This window comes from Odocoileus virginianus, chromosome 16, assembly GCF_023699985.2.
Source record: "Odocoileus virginianus isolate 20LAN1187 ecotype Illinois chromosome 16, Ovbor_1.2, whole genome shotgun sequence".
NCBI lineage: Eukaryota > Metazoa > Chordata > Mammalia > Artiodactyla > Cervidae > Odocoileus > Odocoileus virginianus.
Window position 1 is genome coordinate 17,560,055 of NC_069689.1, and position 25,177 is coordinate 17,585,231.

Sequence of the window (25,177 nt, forward strand, 5' to 3'; positions counted from 1 at the left end):
GAGTCGGTGATGCCATCCAACCATCTCATCCACTGTCATCCCCTTCTCCTCTTGCCTTCAGTCTTTCCCAGCTCCAGGGTCTTTTGCAGTGAGTCAGTTCTTTGCATCAGGTGGCCAAAGTATTGGAGTTTCAGGTTCAGCATCAGTCCTTCCAATGAATATTCAGGATTGATTTCATTTAGGATTGACTGATTTGATCTCCTTGCTGTCCAAGGGACTCTCAAGAGTATTCTCCAACACCCAGTTCAAAAGCATCAATTCTTTGGCACTCAGCTTTCTTTATAGTCCAACTCTCACAACCATACATGACTACAGGAAAAACCATAGCTTTGACTAGATGGACCTTTGTCAGCAAAGTAACGTCTCTGCTTTTTAATATGCTATCTAGCTTGGTCATAGCTTTTCTTCCAAGGAGCAAGCATCTTTTAATTTCATGGCTGCAGTCACCATCTGCAGTGAAAATAAAATAAAGAAAATAAAGTCTGTCACTGTTTCCATTGTTTCCTCATCTATTTTCCATGAAGTGATGGGATCAGATACCATGATCTTTGTGTTTTGAATGCTGAGTTTTAAGCCAGCTTTTTCACTCTCCTCTTTCACTTTTTTCAAAAGGCTCTTCAGTTCTTCGCTTCCTGACATAAGGGTGGTGTCATCTGCATATCTGAGGTTATTGATATTTCTAATCCCTGCAGTCTTGATTCCAGCCCAGCATTTCACACGATATACTCTACATATAAGTTAAATAAGCAGGGTGACAATATTTGGTCTTGACATACTCCTATGCCAATTTGGAACCAGTCTATAGTTCCATGTCCAGTTCTAATTGTTGCTTCTTGACCTGCATACAGATTTCTCAGTAGGCAGGAAAGATGGTCTGGTATTCCCATCTCTTTCAGAATCTTCCATGGGTCGTTGTGATTCACACAGTCAAAGGCTTTAGCATAGTCAATAAAGCAGAAGTAGATGTTTTTCTGGAACTCTCTTGCTTTGTCTATGATCCAACAGATGCAGCAATTTGATCTTTGGTTCCTCTGCCTTTTCTAAATCCAGCTTGAGCATCTGGAAGTTCATGGTTCATGTACTGTTGAATCCTGGCTTGGAGAATTTTGAGCATTACTTTACTAGTGTGTGAGCTAAATGCAATCGTGTGGTAGTTTGAACATTCTTTGGCATTGCCTTTCTTTGGGACTGGAATGAAAACTGACCTTTTCCAGTCCTGTGGCCACTGCTGAGTTTTCCAAATTTTTTGGAAATACATAAATTACTTTTTTAAAAAAGAATAAAAATTTTAAATTAAAAAAGATTTGAAAGACTTGAGAGAAAGTCATATACTGGGTTCAGTCTGATTTTTCCATAATAGCATATGCAATACCCAAAAGAACTTTTTGGCCAACTCAACATATAAGAGATCCAACATACTTTTAATAGGAGTCCCTAAAGAAACAAAGCAAGGAAACGATCAAAAACAAAACAAAATTACTTGAAAAAAAGATTCAAAAGAGCACACCATATACCTGAGAAAAACCAGCATAACCAACACTGAGACATGTTACAGAACTTAAAAAAAAACCCTTTGGGCTTCCAAGGAAATGAGCATGTTACTCAGTAATAGAAAGAACACACAGACTGTCATTCAGCTTTGACAGCTGTAAGATATTAGAAAAGCACATGATAACCTGTAGTGACACTGCTTACTATAAATAGAACATGAAAAAATAGAAAAAGCACACTTAAATTATAATTCTCATAATCTCTATCAAACACATATGGATCTATGCTACCATCAGGATTTCCAGACGGATCAGTGGTAAAGTATCTGCCTGCCAATGTGGGAGATATTGGTTCCACCCCTGGGTGGGGAAGATCACCTGGAGGAGGAAATGGCAACCCACTCCAGTATTCTTGCCTGGGAAATCCCATGGACAGAGGAGCCTGGCAGGCTACAGTTCATGCAGTCACAAGGAGTCGGACATGACTAAGCAGCATGCATGCTACCATCACCAAATGGAAGGAACCCAGAAATAACCACCATAAGTTTAAGTCAACAATATAAAATTCAGTTTATTGCTATGTGATATGGGATATGTAATTTTAAAATAAATGCTGATCAATACTAGACTTTTGTTTGTTTTTTATAAAATAAGCTTCCTACACTTCAAAGCCTACAACTTCCAACTGAAAGGCACAGGGAACAATCCTCCTGGCTACAACATGAGCTCCTCTTTTCTGTCCTAACTGTGTTATTCTTTGGGGCATGTTCATTTTCTAGGATACCTATTGAGAAACAAGAAGGACACAATCCCACTCACTCTGCAAACCACTCCTCTAAAACCTTTAAAAAGAACTGGGTCAATCATCTAAGCTGTACACTAGTGGCTATAAAGGAAAGATAGGGAGGGGGAAAAAAAGACCTAGTGAAATAAATAAATTTAGGACAGTTATCTTTTAAATTAATGCTACTAATTATTTTATTCCCATTGAGGGAATGCACCTATTTCAGAGGGCCTTTTATAGTAATATGTTAAACCAATGAAAAATAAGTCAATCCACTCAAGCATTTTTCGGTAAAATAGAAGGTTTCTCAGTCTTCGTTGTCATCCCAGTCCTGCCACTGTCATGGGCAACATCATTCAGGTGAATGAGAAACAGCTAGTTTTGGCCCCCCAATACAATGAGATTTGGCTCAAATTTTACATTTCCCCAGTGCGTAGCACAGTATCTAGCACACAGTAAGGGCTCCAAAAGTACCTGTTGATTTAAAGTGAATTTGTCTCCACATCAGCAACCATTGTCAAAGGCTGGATCACAGCATTACCCAGAAATGCTCCATCTCTACAATCTCAAATTCCATGATCTCCTTTGTTGCCCATAACCTCTTATCTAATTTTATATTACTAAATCCATCTTTTACCCTCATCACATTTCTAATCCCTTCAGTTCCTACTTATTCACCAGTTTCTAACATTCCTCCTAGTGTCACTTTCTTCCTTGGCCGTCTGATCCTCCCTATTACTTCAATTACACTCTCACCAATAATCTTACTTCTTCAATTCTTCTCCTAACTACAATAATAAAAATAGTATCTAATATACTATATGCTAGGCATTATGCTAATAAACATCTTACTTGAGATGTATTATTAGAAGTATGAGGGCTTCCCTCACAGCTCAGCTGGTAAAGAATCCACCTGCAATGCAGGAAACCCCAGTTCAGTTCCTGGGTTGGGAAGATCAGTGGAGAAGGGATAGGCTACCCACTTCAGTATTCTTGGGCTTCCCTGGTGGTTCAGCTGGTAAAGAATCCACCTGCAAAGTGGGAGACCTGGGTTTGATCCCTGGGTTGGGAAGATGCCCTAGAGAAAGGAACGGCTACCCACTCTAGTATTCTGGCCTAGAGAACTCCATGGACTGTATAGTCCATGGGGTCGCAAAGAGTCAGACATGACTGAGCAACTTTCACTTTCCCTTTCACTAGCTCCATTCCAGAGATGAGGAAATCAGGGCTTAGAATGATGAAAGTACTTGTCCAACATTACCCAGACTGTACAACTCCAAAAACAATGCACTGATCATCACACACACTGCCTCTCTTCCAATCTGTGCACTCAGTTAATACCAAACGCATCCATCTGTTTTTTTCTATCCCACTCCTGCTCACGAGCTATGTAGCACTAAAAGATAAAACTGCATAATAATGGTACTTTTAAAAAACATATGATTTCCAAAAAAAAAAAAAAAAAGCCAGTCCTCAATGATGTAAGAAGCAAACAAAATGATAACCAATTTGTGGGAGATCAAGAAAAGGACCAGAAATTCTTAGTATATCATATTTGCCTAAAGCACTTTCAGAAACATTATCTTAGGTCTCCAAAAATGAGGCTTGTCTGTGCTAGTTCATGAAACCCATGCCCTTGCCCACAAAGAATAAGCTGCATGTTAGAACAGACCTAGATACTGACAATATTGTCTTTCTCTATTCTTATTCCTTGTTTCAACCTTGTCAGAGCTCAACATCTAAAGAGGAATATAGATTCACATGCTAAAAATTCTAATAGTATGGCTAGAATGAGCTAGACAACCTGCACTGTTTACCGAATCCTACACCAATGTGAAAATGAAGAGAGAGAGGAAGCAGATGCTATCCAAAGGTGACCACATAACACAGTCTCTACTAAATTAACCTGAGAACTGTAACTCTGCCAACTGTTTGACTATGAGTAGGATCCTAAATGATTTGTACATACAGAGCCCGCCATCTAGATTAGGTTCACTGCAGTTCTCATTTCAAACCCCCAAATACAACATATAAGCAGCTACTACTGTGTTTGGATTTGTAACAATGAAACAGATGTCACCCAGGCCATGTTTTGAGTTACCAAAGAAAACTAAACTGGACATAGTCGATATTCATTTCTTTACCCAAAATAATTAAAGTTTGTTTCAATGCAAAGAACAAAATTTTTTAAATGATTAGCTTAGAGAACTTCCAAGAAAGACAAAACTTCCTTTGAAGACAAAGATAACTGAATCTAAAGCAGAAGATATCAAGTATCAATCCACAACATCAAGAATTTTTCAAATGTGTATTTTCATGTTGTACTGTAAAACTGAATCCTTAATAATGTTACATCTTCAAAACATCAGGTAAAAGAGCTTGCAAAGTTAGAGAACCATTCAACTCTGTTTACAATCATCATGCTTAGAATCACAGAGAAATGAATTATATTTTTAATAGCACCAGAGGAAGGCAAAAGAAAACATTTGAGGGTCTATGTGTCAGGCAAGATGCTTTATATATACTATCATGCTATTCTTGATACTATATATACAATATATTTATTTAGTACGATATTTTAATTGGGGTAAAACTGCTTTACAACGTTGTAGTAGTTCTGCTGTCCAACACGTGAATCAGCTATATGTACACATATCTTCCCTCCCTCTCAAGCCTCCCTCCCACCCTCCATCCCACCCCTAGAGGTCATCACAGAGCGCTAAGCTGAGCTCCCAATGGCAAACAGCAGCTTCCCACTAACTATTTTACACGTGGTTCTGTACATATGTCAACTGTCCTCTCAACTTGTCCCACCCTCTCCTTTCCCCACTGTGTCCACAAGTCCATTCTCTCCAGCGGCATCTCTATTTTTGCCCTGCAAATAGGTTCATCCATACCATTTTTTCTAGCTTCCATATATATGCCTTAATATACAATATTTGTTTTCCTCTTTCTGACTGACTTCACTCTGTATGACAGATTCTAGGTTTACAAACATCACTACGAATCACCCAATGTCATTCTTTTTCATGACTGAGTAATATTCCTTTGTATATTAAATATATGTACCACATCTTCTATATTCTTTCACCTGACAATGGACAGCCAGGTTGCTTTCATCTCCTGGCTACTGTACATAGCTGCAATGACTATTGAGGGTGCATGTGTCTTTTTTCATTATGATTTTCTCAGGGGTGCATGCCCAGCAGTGGGATTTCTGGGTCATACGGTAGATTTTTAGTTTTTTAAGGAATCTGCATACTGTTTTCCACAGTATTTATAACAATTTACACTCCCACCAACAGTGCAAGAAGGTTCCCTTTTTAGTTGAAAGTTGAGGAAACCGAGTCCCAAGGGGAAAAAAATGTGAGTTCCCCAAAGTCATCCTACTAAAGATTAGAGAAAGACTTCTACCATACTCTCAAGCTATTATAACACTTATGATCATCGTTCATCCAGTATAAGTGGTTGGACTGGCAGCAAGAGAAAAATGTGCACACAAACTATTTAGTGATATTAATCACTAAATAATCACTAAAGAGCCTCTTGATGCAGGTAAAGGAGGAAAGTAAAAGAGCCGGCTTAAGACTACATATTAAAATAACTAAGATCATGGCATCCAGCCCCATTACTGCATGGCTAACAGAAGGGGGAAAGGTAGAAGCTCTGACAGGTTTCCTCTTCTTGGGCTCCAAAATCACTGCGGATGGTGACTGCAGCCATGAAATCAGAAGACAATTGCTTCTTGGCAGGAAAGTGATGACAAACCTAGACAGTGTGTTGAAAAGCAGAGACACTACTCTGCTGACAGAGGCTGATATAGTCAAGGCTATAGTCTTCCCAGAGGTCACGTATGGTTGTGAGAGCTGGGCCATAAAGAAGGCAGAGCGCCAGAGAATTAATGCCTTAGAACTGTGGAGCTAGTGAAGACTCCTGAAAGTCCCTTAGACAGCAAGGAAATCAAACCAGTCAATCTTAAGGAATATAAGCCCTGAATATTCACTGGAAGGACTGATGCTGAAGCTCCAGTATTCTGGTCATCCAATGCAAACAGACAACTCATTGGAAAAGTCCCTGATGCTGGGAAAGATTGAGGGCAGAAGGAGAAGAGGGCATCAGAGGATGAGATGGCTGGACAGTATCACCGATGCCATGAACATCTGTTGTTTAGTCTCTCAGCTGTGTCCAACTCTTTGCGACTCCACGGACTGCAGCACTTCTTGTCCTTCACCATCTCCCGGAGCTTGCTCAAACTCATGCCCATTGAGTCAGCAATGCCATCCAACGGTCTCGTCCTCTATAGTCCCCTTCTTCTCCTGCCTTCAATCTTTCTCAGCATCTGGGTCTTTTCCAATGAGTCGGCTACTCTTATCAGGTGGCCATAGTATTGGAGCTTCAGCATCAGTCCTTCTAATGAATATTCAGGATTAATTTCCTTTAGGATGGACTGATTTGATCTCCTTGCAGTCCAATGGACATGAACTTGGGCAACCTCATGGTTTCTTTTTTTTTTTGCAAGAGAAAAATGTGCACCCAAATTATTTAGCAATATTCACATTATAATAAATTCTTTTACTGATAATTTCCACTATCCATCTTTCACTATCCCAAAGCCATGTCAACTTAGTAAGCAGAAAGTATCACGCATTGTGAAGAGGAGACAATCTTCTGACTATAGAAGTACCACAACTTATAAAGAGAGCATTTCATTTTGAATGGTTCTTCAGTTTCACATATGAAAACCTGAGCTCATGACTCCCCTTCCTCTTTTTACCCACAGAGGTATAAACTGCCCTCTGCTTCTCCATGGACATGTCTTAGAATTACTCTAACCTTTCCTCTCTCCTTGACAGCCCACATCAAGTCTCACAACAGTATACAAGATGAGCGTTTTCCTCACTTGTTCTAGGATAGAATGAACTTATCAAGGAGCAAACACACCTGCTGCATTAATAAATTTTTTCTTATTTTTGTTTATGTATTCTTTATTTGGGGTTTTTTCCATATTATATTTCAGTATTAACAGGATAATATTGCATGTTAACTTTGATATGTTTTTAATTTAATATATATAGAAGGATAATAATTGTTAAAATTTAGTTTCAATTATATATACTAATTCCCACACACAAGCACATATATATATACACTAGTCACAATTTTTATATGTATTCCTTACTTGTGAATCATGGTAAAAAAGATTTTTTTGAAAATCACTGTTGTACAGTGTTTTGCAAAGAGTAAAAGGAAAGATTATCAACATCTGCCCTAAATATTGAGCTATAACAGGAATATTGAAAGGTACATAAAACACGAGTTCAAGAATAACTTTATAAACTTGGAAGATTCCTGGAAACATTGTAATATCTCCCTTTATTCTTCTTAATGTCCCCATTAACAGATGGTAGTAAAAAGTCCATTTAAAATACTTTAAAACAATATACAGATATATGACATAGCAATGCAAAGGGACTAGCTAAGAGAACTGGGTTTACATATCAGCCAATCCAGGAAGCTAAGAACCCAGGAGAAAAACAGAATAGTAACTGACAGCTATTTTTACAGAGAGAGAGAGAGAGAAAATAAGGCCAAATCTCTGGCACCTGCAGAAAGAAAGGATGGTAAATAGCTATCGTAAGGAGGGTAGGAGACCCGATTACTTAACCTACAGAAGATGGGTGGGCTGATATGTTCAATAATTCAGTAAGTGTTTATTCAAGAGCTGCTGGGGACCAAGCACTCATTCTGGAGTCCCCAGCACAATCTAAAGATGCTTTACATCTAGCCAGAGAAAGTCAGCTCAGTTCAGTTCAGTCACTCAGTCATGTCCGACACTTTGTGACCCCGTGAATCGCAGCACACCAGGCCTCCCTGTCCATCACCAACTCCCAGAGTTTACTCAAACTCATGTCCATTGAGTCGGTGATGCCATCCGGCCATCTCCTCCTCTGTCGCCCCCGTCTCCTCCTGCCCCCAATCCCTCCCAGCATCAGGGTCTTTTCCAATGAGTCAACTCTTCTCATGAGGTGGCCAAAGTATTGGAGTTTCACCTTCAGCATCAGTCCTTCCAATGAACACCCAGGACTGATCTCCCTTAGGATGGACTGGTTGGATCTCCTTGCAGTCCAAGGGACTCTCAAGAGTCTTTTCCAATACCACAGTTCAAAAGCATCAATTCTTCAGTGCTCAGCTTTCATCACAGTCCAACTCTCACATCCATACGTGACCACTGGAAAAACCATAGCCTTGACCAGATGGACCTTTGTTGGCAAAGTAATGTCTCTGCTTTTTAATATGCTGTCTAGGTTGGTCATAACTTTCCTTCCAAGGAGTAAGCGTCTTTTAATTTCATGGCTGCAATCACCATCTGCAGTGATTTTGGAGCCCCAGAAAAAATAAAGTCTGACACTGTTTCCACTGTCTCCCCATCTATTTGCCATGAAGTGATGGGACCAGATGCCATGATCTTAGTTTTCTGAATGTTGGGCTTTAAGCCAACTTTTTCACTCTCCTCTTTCACTTTCCTCAAGAGGCTTTTTAGTTCCTCTTCACTTTCTGCCATAAGGGTGGTATCATCTGCATATCTGAGGTTATTGTTATTTCTCCCAGCAATCTTTATTCCAGCTTGTGCTTCTTCCAGCCCAGCGTTTCTTAGAAGAAATGGAGTAGTGGAAAGTGAAGTCAAGTGGGCCTTAGAAAGCATCACTACAAACAAAGCTAGCAGAGGTGACGGAATCCCAGTTGAGCTATTTCAAATCCTGAAAGATAATGCTGTGAAAGTGCTGCACTCAATATGCCAGCAAATATGGAAACTCAGCAGTGGCCACAGGACTGGAAAAGGTCAGTTTTCATTCCAATCCCAAAGAAAGGCAATGCCAAAGAATGCTCAAACTACCTCACAATTGCACTCACCTCACATGCTAGTAAAGTAATGCTCAAAATTCTCCAAGCCAGGCTTCAGCAATACATGAACTGTGAACTTCCAGATGTTCAAGCTGGTTTTAGAAAAGGCAGAGGAACTGGAGATCAAATTGCCAACTTCCACTGGATCATCGAAAAAGCAAGAGAGTTCCAGAAAAACACCTATTTCTGCTTTATTGACTATGCCAAAGCCCTTGACTGTGTGGACCACAACAAACTGTGGAAAATTCTGAAAGAGATGGGAATACCAGACCACCTGACCTGCCTCTTGAGAAATCTGTATGTAGGTCAGGAAGCAACAGTTAGAACTGGACATGGAACAATGACTGGTTCCAAATAGGAAAAGGAGTACATCAGGGCTGTATATTGTCACCCTGCTTGTTTAACTTATATGCAGAGTACATCATGAGAAACGCTGGGCCAGAGAAAGTATCAGACAACAAATACGGAACTGAGTGCTTATTACATATTGGACTCCGAGGTAAGCCCTGATAGGAACATGGTAATAGACAGACAGACACAAACCCTGCCCTGTTAGAGCTTCATAGTCAGAGACGAACAGGTTAAAAAAATAATCAATGAAATCATGCCAAGTATACAAAGACCCATTAAGGAACAGTCCACAGTAACATCAAGTAACACTTTTGGTATGGAGGTCAAGGAGGCCTTCCCTGAAAAGTCAAGCCCTGAAAGATGAGCAGAAATCAGTGACAAGTGAGAGAGTAGAAGGAACAGCATGTTCCAAGGTTCCAGGCTGATGGGATTTGTTCAATCATTTCATAAAGGCTTACTGAACTCTCAGTATTTGCCAGTCGCTGTGCTCTGGAAATAGAAAACAATAAAAACAAACCATTCTGATTCTGTGTATCTGAATTAGAGTGGCAAGGAAGAAACGCCTTCTTGCAGAAATAAAATCAATAGGACTTAATATAAAACTAATGACTGACAGAAAAAGGAAGAGTATAAAATTATTCCCAGGTCTCCCTCCAGCACAATTTAAAAGGATGGTCAGGCTCCAGTGACAAGTACAGGCATATTTAGATAAAAAGTAAAGAATTCTGTTTCGGGCATGTTCAGTTTGAAAAGCCAGCAAGGCATTCTGGGAGAGACAGGGTGGAGGTGGTGGCACCTGGCAAACATGCTGGCCCAATGTCAGGGAGAAAAGCCCAACCTACAGCCACCAGTTTCGAAATTCTGTCAGAGAGATACTAAGTCTGGAGATGGAGAACATGACACTTCTAGACTTAGTAGGAGAGTCCCTAACACAATATACATGGATCTGGTCTGCTCATCTGACTGATGCTACTGTAAACTGGGTACCAAATCAGAAGAAATACAAACAACTCATTGTAAAATGTAAAAGCTCATTGGTCAACCCAAAAGCAATCTGCAAAAGCTGTGTGAAATAGTGAATCCTTTTCTATGACGCTAACGATAGAATATGATGGAATGGTGCTGAAGAAGGCCTATACATATTAATTCACTCCCTCACACTGCGACAATGAATAAACCAACATCCACAGAGACTATGGAAGTAGTTCAAGGTTTGTTGCTGCTCAGTCACCAAGTCGTTTCCGACTCTGCGATCCCAGACTGCAGCATGCCAGGCTACCCTGTCCTTCACTATCTTTCCAGAGTTTGCTCAAATTCATGTCCACTGAGTCAGTGATGCTATCTAACCAGCTCAACCTCTGCTGACCTCTTCTCTTGCCCTCAATCTTTCTCAGCATCAGGATCTTTTCCAATGAATAGTCTCTTCTCATCAGGTAGTCAACGTATTGGAGCTTTAGCATCAGTCCTTCCAATGAATATTCAGGGTTGATTTCCTTTAGGATTGACTGGTTTGATCTCCCTGCTGTCCAAGGGACTCTCAAGAGTCTTTGTCAGCACCACAAGGTTAGCCAGCTAGCTAGTGTTCAAGGTTAAGCAGCTAGTTATTGCCACAGTCAGGATACTACCTCTACAAAGCAAGAATCTAATTTAAATTAAAAAACGAAACTAAGGTCTCTCATGGATTCCTTAATAATAACTTAATTTCACACATATGTTTTCTTCTTTTGAAGGAGCAGAGAAATAGATGTACTAACCACGTGAGGAAAGCTGATAACCAGGGTGAGCACAGAGTTAAGTTTACAGAGTCACAGAGCAAGGAGGAGTCTCAGCAGCATCACTAGTCCAGCCCTCTCGCTTCACTGACAGAGTTCAGAGGGGTTAAATGATGTTCTTAAGGTCACACAGCTGGTTAGTGGCTGTGCTCTGTTCCTTAGCAACAGAGATTAAAAGAAAAACTCAAGTTGCTGCACATAGGTTTCACTGCCAAATAAAAAGAAACATAAAATTAGTCTAGAGACTAGTATACATTGCTGCTGAGTCATTAAGTCACGTCTGACTCTTTTGTTACCCAATAAACTATAGCCCACCAGGTTCCTCTCTCTACAGGATATTTTCAGGCAAGAATACTGGAGTGGGTTGCCCTTTCCTTCTCCAGGGGATCTTTCGGACCCAGAGATGGAACCCATGTCTCCTGCATTAGCAGGCAAGTTCTTTATCACGGTGCCACATAGGAAGCCGGATTTTATATATATGTATGTGCTGTGCTGAGTCGCTTCAATCGTGTCTGACTCTTTGTGACCCCATGGACTGTAGCCTGCCAGGCTCCTCTGTCCATGGTGATTCTCCAGCCAAGAATACTGGAGTGGGTTGCCAAGCCCTCCTCCAGGAGAATCTTCCCAAACCATGGATCAAACCCAGGTCTCCCACATTGCAGGCAGATTCTCTACCGTCTGAGCCACCAGGTAAGCCCATATTTACATATAGAGCTAAACAATAAAGTATACGTCATTCTAGAACATGAAGAAATATTTTTCTTGAAGGAAAAAAAAAGGAAGCCACATCTATTTACACACCTGCAATACCAAAAGAAATGAGTAAAATGCTGGGATTTTTGACCCTCCAGCAAGTCTCTGCTAATCCAATATGTGAAAACCATTTTGACTAAACAAATGTTTTCTTACTAATGTGTCTATCAGTAAACTACAATAAGCTGTGTGAATGTTCCTATTTTGTAAATGAAAGATTTAATCAGCTTAAATAGCAGAGATGAGGAACAGGGATATTCCCAGGTTTTTAAACCTGCGACAGTAAGTATTGATGCTGGTGCCACTTATCTGAGATAAGTAGGCAACCCAAATCAGGAAAGAACTGATGGAAATGATAGAGCTAGTGATGCAGATATCTGAGAAAACATTAAAGCAGAAGGAACAGCAAGTGCAAAAGTGCTGAGGTAATGTGTACTTGATATATTAATGAACAGCAAGGATGCCTGGAATACACAGCAAGCAAAGAAGAGAATAGTAAAAAATGAAGTCAGAGCTGTAATGGGGAAAAAGCAGAGGTCACAGAAGTCAGGCCAAGTACATGCTCAAACCATAATGGAACTAAATTAGAAATCACTAACAAAAAAGTATGCAGAAAATCTCCAAACATTTGGAAATGAAATAATGCACTTCTAAATGACTCATGAGTTTCATGAGTCAAAGAAGAAATCTTGAGATAAATTAAAATTTTTTCAACTAAATGATAATGAAGATACAACATATCAAAATTTGTAAGATGCAGCTAAAGGGAAATTTACAGCATTAAAAATGCACACATTAGAATAGAAGAACATTCTAAAAATCAATAATCTGAGCTTCCGCTTAAGAAACTAGAGAAAGATGATAAAATTAACTGTAAAGCAAGGAGAATGAAGGAAATAATATACATTAGAATAAAATCAATGAAACGGAAAACAGGAAAACATTGATAATAATAATAATGAAACCAAAAGCTGATTCTTTGAAAAGATCCACACACACACACACACAAAAAAACCTAGCCATGTTACACCCCTAGCCATGTTAAACAAGAAGAAAAGCAAGAAGACACAAATTAGCAAGATCAAGAATAAAAGATAGGTAGGACATCACTACTGGCCCCACAAACATTAAAAGGGAATATTAGCATAGCATAATTTGATGTCCATAAATTCAATAATGCAGATGAAATAGAGTTAAGTATCCAAAACTATCAAAACTCACTCAAGAAGAAATAAATGAGCCCAAGAGCCCTATATCTATTAAACAAATAGAATTTTTAGTTTAAAACCTTTCAAAAATAAAATTCCAGGCCCAGAAGGTTTAATGGGTGAATTCTACTCAACATTTAAGGAAGAAATAATACCAATTCTAGATAAACTCTTCCAGAAAAACAGAAAACCACCTCCCAAGTCATTTCATGAGCATTCCTCTAAAACCAAAAACTAGGCAAAGATATTATAAGAAAAGTGCAAACCAGTTATCTCTCATTAAAATAGATGTAAAAATCCTCAAAACATTGTAGCAAATAGAATCCAGAAACAAAAGGAAAAATTCACCAAGTAGATTTCATCCCAAGAATGCAAGACTGGTTCATCATTTGAAAACTGATCAGTGTAATTCACCATATTAAGGGACTCTAAGAAAAATCATATATGTTATCAATAGATTTAGAAAAAAAAATTCAACAAAATTTAATACCCATTCATGATAAAAACTCTCAGCAAATTAGGAAGGAGTAGAAAAAACTTCCTAAACTTAATGATATCTATTAGAGGCTTTCCAGGTTGCTCAGTGGTAAAGAATCTGCCTGCCAAGCAGGAGACATGGGTTCAGTCCCTGGGTCAGGAAGATCCCTCGGAGGAGGAAATGGCAACCCACTCCAGTATTTCTGCCTGAAAAATCCCATGGAAAGAGGAGCCTGGTAGGCTACAGTCCATAGTATCACAAAGAGCTGGACACGACAGGGCACACAAGTATTAGAGACTTATAGCCAACATCTTACCTAGTGATGAGAGATTGAATGTTTCCACCCTAAGATCAGGAGCAAGGCTGAAAGGTCCTCTCTCACCACTGAAACAGTGGAGGAATCTGGCAGATACAACTTTAACCCAAGTGATAAGGATTAACATCACCAGTGATAAGTCATACTGATGTCATGTACCCCTGAAATGACAGGATGAGAGAGGCATGCCTCTATGATACTCTCTCTAAAAGTCTATAACTCCAATCTAACAATGAGAAAAACATCAGACAAACACAAGTTGAAGGGCATTCTACAACATACCTAACTAGTACTCTTCAAAACTATCAAGATCACGAAAAGCAAGGAAAAAGCTAAGAATATGTAACAGCCAAGAGAAGACTAAGGAGCTATGACAACTAAATGCAATATCCTGGGCTGGATCCTGAAACGGGAAAAAAGGACATTAGTGAAAAAAACTGGTGAAATCCAAACAAAGTCTAGCACTTAGTAAACAGTGTTGTACCAATGTTAATTTCTCAATTTTGACAAATATACCATGGCTATGTAGATGTTGGTTTTAGGGGAGACTGTTACTAGGCATACAGTCACTCTCTATCTTTGTAACTTCTCTGGAAATCTAAAATAATTCCAAAATTTAAAAACTTTTTTTAAAAAAGTAAAAGGGTAGAAAAAGATATACTGTATCAACACTAACCAAAAGAAAGCTAGAATGAGTATATTAATATCAGATAAAGTAGACTACAAACAAGGAATATTTCTAGGGATAAAGACAAACATTACATAGCTATGAGAGATTACTTCACTGAAAAACGTAACAATCTTAGCTGTATATACACTAATTACAAAAATCAAAATACATGCTGCTGCTGCTGCTAAGTCGCTTCAGTTGTGTCCGACTCTGTGTGACCCCACAGACAGCAGCCCACCAGGTTCCCCCGTCCCTGGGATTCTCCAGGCAAGAGTACTAGAGTGGGTTGCCATTGCCTTCTCCGAAAAATACATGAACTACTGGTAAAAATGCTATATGTGAAAGAAGAAGTAGACAGATCTGTTACAGACTTCAATATTCTACTCTTAGTTAGTAGAACAAATAGAAAATATTCTTAGAGATATAGAAGATCTGAAAAATATCAACCAACTTGACCAACTGACATTGATAGAATATTACACCCAACAACAGGAGAATACATATTCATACACATGGAATAATTACCAAGACTGACCCATGCTCTGGTCAAAAAACAAACCAGTATATTTTAAAAAAATGACATCAAGCGAAGTGTCGTCTGTGACCATTACAGAATTAGACTAGAAACAGGAAGGTATGTGGAAAAATCCCACAAACAACTGGAAAATTATGCAAGATATGCATCCATACCAACCACAGGTGTATGGTTGGTCTCTTCATCCCCACGATCATCAGAGATACAAGGGAAGATGCCTTCTCCTCCACATTCCAAGGCTGGAATGTGAGTCCTTTCCCCCTTCAAGAATGTCCATTACACAAGGAAATATAGTTCATATATTTATTACAAAAAGTATTTCCAAGCAAATGCAGCTTGGAAGCTTGTTACCAAGAGAATTTTCATGACTATTCTAAACCCATCAGACTCCTCAGCCTGATTTTTCACCTGAATATGTAAATAGTTTTATGCTAGCCATATAACTTTCATTCTACCCAAAACATATTCAAACCAAATCTACAGACCTCTTTAAAGAAAATATTGTTCTACTCTTGATAGTTTTTAGTAAAAAACAGTATTTTCAGCTTCATTATAATACTACTATGTCTACTCCTTAATGAAACATAGGCACTTTCCTGAATTATGAATATCTTCTTCAAAGATGACCTTTTAAAAAGACCTCTGAAACTGTTCACCTATCCAAGGTGAAGATCCCTTATATAGATGTTCATTAGCACCGCCTAGTGGAGGAAATAAGCCAGGGTTCAACATCTCTTCCTTATCTTAGAACTGAAGACACCTGCTAAAGCAAGATGGACCCTTTTGAGCAAACTTAGAAAGACAGTGAAGGACAGGGAAGCCTACCATGATGCAGTCCATGGGGTGGCAAAGAGCTGGACATGACTTAGCGATTGAACAACAACAACTCATCATATCACCTGGAGAAGAGGAAACAGTGTTTAAAGAACTTAAGTGACTTGAATGTGACTGCAGAGATACCAGGTCCCATGATTCTGGCCCTTTTTCTACTACATGCTATAGCTATGTGGGGAGAAAATAATTAACGTCAACACTTACCTTATACCACAAACAAAACTGAAGTGGAAATGAATCATAGACCTAAAATCAAGAACTAAAACCACAAAACTTCTGAAAGAAAGCATAGGAAAATTTTTAATGACCCAGATTTGGCAAAGATTTCCTAAATACAATACAAAAAGCACTAACTATAATGAAAAAAATCACTAAATTAGACCTCATCAAAATTAGACCACAGCAAAGGAAAGAAACTTTGCTCTCTAAAAGATAGGTACACTTTGAAAAATTTAAAAATAAGCCACAGACTGGCAGAAAATATTTGCAAAGCACATACCCAACTAAAGGGAGTTCCCAGGTGGCACTGGTGGTAAAGAACCCACCTACCAGTGCAGGAAACTAAGAGATACAAGTTCGATCCCTGGGTCAGGAAGATCCCCTGGAGAAGGGCATGGCAACCCACTCCAGTGTTCTGGCCTGGAGACTTTCAGGGACAGACGAGCCTGTCCATGACAGAAGCAAATTGGCATGCACTCGTATCCAACAAACAGGCAAAAGATTTAAATATACCTTTACCAAACAAGAAATATGTGTCTGACTCATAAATACATGTAAAGATGCTCAATGTCCACTGGTCATTTGGGAAATTCAAATTATAAATACAATGAAATACCACTACTCCAGACCAATAATACCACCAGAATGCCTAAAACCAAAAAGACTGCTCATACCAAGTGTCAGTAAGTATACATATGGAGCAGTCCAAACTCTCATACACTGCTGGTGGAAATGTAAAAGTGTACAATCACCTGGAAACAGTTCAGCAGTTTCTTAAAAATGGAAGCATACACCTACTATATGACCCAGCCATTCCACTCTCCAGCTGTTCACCAGAGGAAAGAAAGCACATGGCCACCCAAATATCCATAAATGAATGTTTACAGCCACTTAGTTCGTAACACCCCAACCTAGAAATGATCCAAATGTCCATCGACTGATGAATACATAAACAAAATGGACTATATCTTTAAAATGAATTATCAAAAATAAAAAGGAATGAAACATTGATACATGCAACATGATGAATGAACTTGAAAAAATTATGTTGAGTAAAAGAAGCCAGATGAAAAAGTATCTACTATATGATTCATTTCTATAAAATTCTATAAATTGAAAACTTATCTATAGTGTCAGAAGACAGATCAGTGGTTGTCTGCAGTGGGGGAAGGAATCAGAAGGAAGGGAAAGAACATTATAAAGGAGCACAAACTATACTGAGGAGTGACGGCTGTGTTCATTATCTTAGTGGTGATGATGATTCTATGGGTGTATATATATTTTATATATACATGTATATTTATATAGTGAAAGTCGCTCAGTCATGTCCGACTCTTTGCAACCCCATGGACTATAGAGTCCATGGAATTCTCCAGGCCAGAATATTGGAGTGGGTAGCCTTTCCTTCTCCAGGGGATCTTCCCAACCCAGGGATTGAACCCAGGTCTCCCACGTTGCAGACAGATTCTATACCAGCTGAGCCACAACAGAAACCTTGTGTGTGTGTGTGTGTGTGTGTGTGTGTGTGTGTACACGTGTGTGTGTGTGTGTGTGTGTGTGTGTCAAAATGCATCAAACTGTATGGTTTAAGTATGTGCAGGTTATTTGACATCAATTATACCTCAATAGAACTAAGTGAAAAAATATATACCCATCCTATGACCAGCATTCCATTCTCAGGCATTAGCCAAGAGATAGGAAAACATATGCCTATGTTCTAGAACAGGAGAATTTGCCACTGAAGTATACTGACAAAAAGCAGATGATCTGTTGCCCAAGCTCAGGGTGGAGAATTAACTGCAAAGGGGCACCATCTGGGAGACAAGATTTTATAACTACATGAATTCTCTGGATAGGAATTTTCCTATACATCCAAAGTAAAGGATGTTCTGAATTTCCAGCAGTTTATTTAAAAGACCAAGAGCAATTATTCTTTACTGAACATGACTCTACACTAAGCATTGTGCCCTCCGCATACATTCCCAAATCTTCTTAACAATCCTACAATGTAGGTTTTATTATTCCCAGTTTAGATTAGGAGGCTTGGGCCCAAATAAGAAACTTAGCCTAGGTTTCTCAATAGATAAATGAGCAAGTCTCGGCCTCGGAGAATAAATCTGGTCTGTCTTAATATAAAATATTTCTGACACTACATACTGCCTTCTCAATACCCAACATACTTATTAACTAGAGATGACTTCTATTCTACTAAAATTTAAGAAGTGTGTTTGCTTCCTTAAACAAGTATTAATACTTCCTTGAACACAAGTATTTGCTGGTACAATGCCACTCATTCCCCAGGAGATGCCTAATACAAAGTAAGGACTCAATAAATATTTTGTGTGTCTTAAGCTAAATTAATTAAAAAAAAAAAGATTAGGGCATCCAGTCCTATCACTTCATGGCAAATAGGGGATCACTGGAAGCAATGAAAGATTTTATTTTCTTAGGCTCCAAAGTCACTGCAGATGGTGAGTGCAGCCATGAAATTAAAATTTCTATCCATACCCTGATGATATATCTTGTATTTTAATTTGAATTCCCAGTTTGCTGTTGTGCTATCTCTTTGAATGAAATACAAATCTTTTGAGAGTGTCATGGGAAAAAAAACGACACTTGCTCCCTGGAAGAAAAGCTATGACAAACCTAAACAGTATATTAAAAAGCAGAGACATCACTTGCCGACAAAGCTCCATATGGCCAAAGCTATGGATTTTCCATAAGTCATGTACAGATGTGAGAGGTGGACCATAAAGAAGGCTGAGGGTTGAAGAATTGATGCTGTCAAACTGTGGTGCTAGAGGAGATTCTTGAGAGTCCCTAGGACAGCCAGATCAAACCAGTCAGTCCTAAAAGAAATCAACCCTGAATATCATTGGAAGGACTGATGTGAAGCTGAAACTCCAATAATTTGGCTGACTGATGCAAAAAGCCAACTCATGGGAAAAGACCTTGATATCGGGAAAGACTGAAGGTAAAAGGACATGGGAGAGGCAGACGATGAGATGGCTATAAAGCATCATCAACTCGATGGATATGAATTTGAGCAAACTCGGGGAGATAGTGGTGGACAGGGGAGCTTGGCGTGCTGCAGCTGTCCATGGGGTCGCAGAGTTGGACACAACTTAGAACTAAACAACAACAACCACCTAAATTCATAAAATTCATTCTAAAGTAATTGCTAGCTGCATTATAAATCTTCTCCATTATTAGCATCTCTGATTTGGAGGGGGAATTACACTATAAGACCCATCTGCATATAAGGATATAATAGATTTTGCTATTATTTCTGACATCATTACTACATACCAATATTATAAAGTCAAAAAGGTAGTGACTGTGAAGAACTAAGAATGAACACTTTCTCCCTGCCTATCACACCTGGTGGCCAACAATGGCCAGCAGAAGATATTGCAAAAAGCAAAATATCTATGTTGAAAGAGGTATAAATTTAAAGATCACTGAAACACTCATGCGTGCATGCTCAGTTGCTTCAGTTGTGTCTGACTCTGCGATCCTACGGACTGTAGCCCACCAGGCTTCTCCATCCATGGGATTCTCCAGGCAAGAATACAGGAGTGGGTTGCCATGCCCTCCCCCAGAAGATCTTCCCAACCCAGAGATCGAACCTGGGCCTCCTGCATTGCACTGCTCATTACCACTGAGCCACTGGGGAAGCCCTTAATTCCCTTCATGTGACCCTAATTCTAAGAGTTATGATTTTTACCACCTTGAGTCAACACTTTAAATAATAATGTGACTACTAAGAAACCACTATACAACAAGATTGGGAGCCAAGCAATAAAACCCCAAATTTTTACTGGGAACTAATTAGATAAGTTTGGGGACAAAATTCAATCTCCTTGTGCCTCACTTAGCTACGTCACAAGTGTCAGTATGAACTAATTGTTCGTGAAAATAAATACATACATACACAAACATATATATATATATATACATTTATAACATACACACATATATTGCCATAATATAGGTACATTGCAGTTACAGAACTTAACCTGCATTTTATTTGAATCTTCATACAAGCATTTGTTTTAGCATTACTTTATAGTATGTTTTCGCCTAGAAACCTGTAGGTGTTTATTTATTTATATTTATTTTTTCATATTTATTTATTTGGCTGTCCTGGGTCTTACAGCACGTGGGATCTTCGGTCTTCATTTTGGCATCTGAACTCTTTAGTTGAGGCATGCGGGATTTAGCTCCCTGACCAGGGATTGAACCCAGGCCCCCTCCATTGGGAGCACAGAGTCTCAGCTACTGGACCACCAGGGAAGTCCCACATGTAGCTATTTTAAATAGGGTATAAAAAACACCTGTATTAACAAGATGAAAACTGCTCAAATCTCTCACAATTGCATCCTGTTATTAAGCTCTAGGTCTTCCCAATGACATTATATGGGTCACCTTTACATTGATGAAAATAGTTTACGCTTTATTTTTAAGCTTTTCTTGCAGATCCCACAAGAGCATTCCACTTCCCACTGATGTCACTGAGAGCCTTCAGAAGCTTCAGTAAATAGGAAAAAAAAGAAACAGATGCCTCCCATCGTTGTTCTCATAGCAAAGGATAAGCAAAAGGAGATGGGAAATAATCTCCAAACCCCTTAGATTCAGAGACCTAGTACTTTTCCAAAACAGGGACATCAGGGTTTGCCAAGGACTTAAGTAATAAGGCCTCAGAGATGATGCAAGACATACAGCTGGAATCCATTATGTACGCCTCTGAATATGTGAAACAGTGATCCTGCTTATGCTAGGATGCGAAAATGAAGATGACTCCAATTTCTATGCACATCACTTTCACACTGGATAACTTGAATGATTTTTTAAAAATAGGACCCTTGGAATCATTAAAAAGCACAGCAACTAGAGGTGGCACCCTTGAAAGAAGACCTTCTAATAACCAAGAGTCTCCTAGACAAGTCATCTAGCACAATAAAAACTAGGTGTAAAAATTCATGGAAACTCTCTTACACGAAAGAAAAAGTTGGATGACATAAGTAAATCAGACACAGAATAACAGAAAATTATATGGGCTATTACGTAGGTAGTTCATTATCGATATACTAGAAATTTCTGTACTAGAAAGTTTGTCACTTTTGTTTCCTAAAAAAACAGGGTAAAATCCCTCATGCACTGCTGGAAGCAGCATAAACTGTGCAAGCACTTGGGAAGATCATTTAGCAGTATCTTCTAAGTGGGACATATGCATATGCTGTGATCAGGAGTTCTATGTCTATGAACATAACTAAAAGAAATGCATATGTATCTTCACCAAAAGACTTGTACAAGAATGTCTGTAGCAGCATTATTCATAACAGCCAAAATCTGAAAACAAATGTCCACCAAGAATAAATATGGTATGTTCATATAATAGAATATCTCACAGCCATGAGGATGAACAATGTATTTCTCCACGCAACAATATGAACAAATCTCTTTTCTAAAAGGTTGAGAAAAACTTTAAAAAAAAACTGTATATTCCATGGTTCTTACTACATTGAGTCCAAACTCAGGCAAATTAATCTATACTGTTAGACGTTAGGATAGTCGATACCCTTTGCAGGGAATGGGGGAAATTGGGCAAGGGTACAAGACAGGCTACTAGGCTAACACAACTAGACAATAGGTTACGTTCTGTTTCTTAACCTAGATGCTGGTTATATGGGTGTTTTTGAACTTGTAAAAGCATAACAAACTGTGTATTTTATGATGTGAGCTCATTTCTGCATATGCTCCAAAAGTTTGTTTTAAAAAACTATATGTGTATGACAGTACCTCTTTAACTGAGATTCTTAATCCATTATTTTCTATTTTTTAGAACAGAACGGTTAAAGAAGAACAGACCAGACCATACATGAAACTCAATAGAGAGACAAGAGAGGAATATTATGAGTATCCAAGGATAAAGCAAGGCCATCACAGCACATGCTCTGAAACGGGATCGTGTATCTCCCAACAAGGTGTGAGAAGACTCTCAGCTAAGCAACACTCTTCACTTCCCTGGCAAAGGCAAGCTGAGAGCTTAGAGCTAATAGGCTGCTCTCTGAAATACCCACACGCTTCTGTTTTAGCCAGGTGAGCTGTAACCAAGAGGCAGCTGTGTTTGTTCTCAGACCAGTTTATCCCAATTTACTTGATACTGCAATTACATAATTTAATTAAATATTACATAAACATATGAATGTGAAGAGTCGTTTCTATGACAACTAAATTGAAAGTTTTAGAAAAACTCAAAGATAAGTTGCCAAAGAAAACTGTTATTGAATTAGGAAGAACAAGACAACTTGCAAAAGATGAGCAAAAAAGATCATAAAAATCTAAAACAGGTTTTCAGACTGCTTCAAAAGTATCTTTAAATTCTCAACTTTAAAGAGACCTGACCTTGACACTGTGGAGAAGGAAATGGCAACCCACTCCAGTATTCTTGCCTGGAGAATCCCAGGGACAGAGGAGCCTGGTGGGCTGCCGTCTATGGGGTCGCACAGAGTTGGACACGACTGAAGCGACTTAGCAGCAGCAGCAGACCTTGACACTGTAAATGTATTATGGAAGTATTTATGCAAGAAGGATTATGAACTGTGCTAAGCAGATCCTGACTCAAAAGGCAATGGATCTACAACAAATCTCTGGCAAACAAATGTATTTTTTACACTAAAATGAAATACTGAAAGTATTTATCAATTTTATGATTCCCCACATTAACCAACTCCAGGAATTACCAACTATTCATCTCAATTGTGAGGTATTAAAAGTTGTGATCTGTCTCTCATGTACAACAGTGCAGAAAATTGGTAAGCAATCCTGGCTACTGAAGACCCACCTTCACCCTCATCACACTCACACACACACACACACAAATACACACACCATAAGCATCCCACCTCACCAAAACAGTACTAAATGGCAGAAGGCATCAAAAATGAAAAGAAATCAAGACAATAGTAAAGGCAAAAGAAGTGTGAAGGTATAGAAGATCTTAGAAATAAGAGCATACAAAGGAGGTTTTCACACATTTCCCATTTGCCTGGCAAATGGGATAAGTACTTTTTAAAGATAAAATAACAAAAAGCAAGCCAGTAGCAAAGCTAATTACTGGAGTTCTTTCTTCCTCCTAACCTCATTTGCTGCCTTGGGCAAGTCTTGAGTGCAAGAGTTCCTAGGATGAGATTAGGAATAGCCACAGTTTATAGGGTTTTATTTTCAGATTTGGCAGAATTCTCAGTCTGTGCTTTCACTAGGGGGAGCACTTACTATTTTCTTAATTAAAAGGTGGGCAGTGGTGGGGGGGGCGGGGGGAGTGCAGAAGGGAGAAAGTTCCTAATTAAAGATGTACCTTATGTGACTATCCCTAAAAGGCAAAGTGCAAAATGTTTTAAAATTCACAGTGCAAAGTGACAGATGGTTTTAAAGTGACTGTAAAAGAAAGCAACATAAAAGTTAGATATGTTAACAAATCAACACATTTAATGCATAATACAAATAGCAAATATTGCTTAAACAGGCTGATCTTACCATCAGTTTAAAACAATTATAATATGTGAAGATTCTGGTAAATACTATTAGCAAAGGGGACTTCCTTGGTGACTCACTGGTAAAGAGGTAAACCTGCCAATGCAGAGGACATGAGTTCGATCCCTGGTCCAAGAAGATCCCACATGCTGCGGAGCAACTAACCCTGCGCACCGCTACTGAGCCCACACTCTAGAGCCTGTGAGCCGGAACTACTGAGCCTGTGTGCTGTAACTACTGAAGCCTGTGGGGGAGAGCCCGTGCTCTGCAACAAGAGAGGCCACTGCAATGAGAAGCCCCCGCACAACAACAAACAGTGGGTCCCATTTGACGCAACTAGAAACAGCCCATGAGCAGCAACAAAGACCCAGGGCAACCAAAAATAAATAAATTAATTAATTATTAAAAATACAATGTATTTAAATATACTATTAGCAAAGGAAGCTAATAGATATCTATCACAAACCTGTTGACATACTTTACTTGCCTGTTACTTTATCTGATTACTGGAAGGCAAAATTAATACTGCTATCCTCTTTTACAAGTCTGAAATATACCTTGAGCAGGTAAGTAGTAAGGAATTAGGGACATGGTACAGGAAACAAAAGGAAATTCATATTAATTGGGTTCCCGTTTGGTGTCTGGGGCTCTACACAGAATACAACAACACTGTGAAACAAGAATTACTATTTTCCACTTAACAGATGAAAAAAACTAGGACATAACAACCATAAATCACTTGCCCATGGTCACAGGCAGTAAATGGTAGAATAGTAAACACCCTAAATCTGATTCTATGGCCTACAAAACAACAAAATCAAAAGTTGCTGAATTCACTAGGAATTCTTTGGTCATCTTAAAATAAGTAAATAAATACACTTTATCCCATTAAGAGGTATATATTTATATCACAGCAAAGAATAAGAAAGAACCAAAACAGCAACAACAATAAAACACAGCTTGCCCTCCAAGAGCCTAGTCTGTTGAAGAATACCTATGCACACTTTTACGTTAAGGAATACCAAGGTATGCAGCCACTAAACTGATACGGGAGCTCAGAGAAGCCTGAGATCCATGTGGTTTCAGCAGACCAAGGTCTCATGGAAGATTCAAGACTACAGCTGGATCCTGGCAATGGAAGATGCTGGAGAGGTGTCAATATAATGAAAGGTATTCCAGGGAAAGGGAAGAGCAGTGAAGGATGAACGTGATGTATTTGAGTAACAGTGAACAGGGCAACCGGACTGCTTCAAGAAGGAAAGACTGAGTGGAAACAACTCACATGACCATCAACTGATGAATGAACAAACAAAACGTGATATACCCCT

At 38.9% G+C, this 25,177-nt stretch overlaps 1 protein-coding gene across 4 annotated transcripts in view; it reads right to left on the reverse strand.

Moving 5' to 3' along the window:
- The window catches only part of PPP4R4 (protein phosphatase 4 regulatory subunit 4), a 101,661-nt gene that overhangs the window by 70,950 nt on the left and 5,534 nt on the right, over window positions 1–25,177 (reverse strand). Inside the window, exon 2 of one of the 4 annotated variants that reach the window (XM_070477899.1) lies at window positions 11,283–11,508. The exons of the other annotated variants lie outside the window; for them this stretch is intronic. The gene's annotated coding sequence lies outside the window, so the exon portion shown is untranslated. The remainder of the gene's footprint in view (window positions 1–11,282; window positions 11,509–25,177) is intronic. 4 annotated transcript variants of the gene reach the window in all.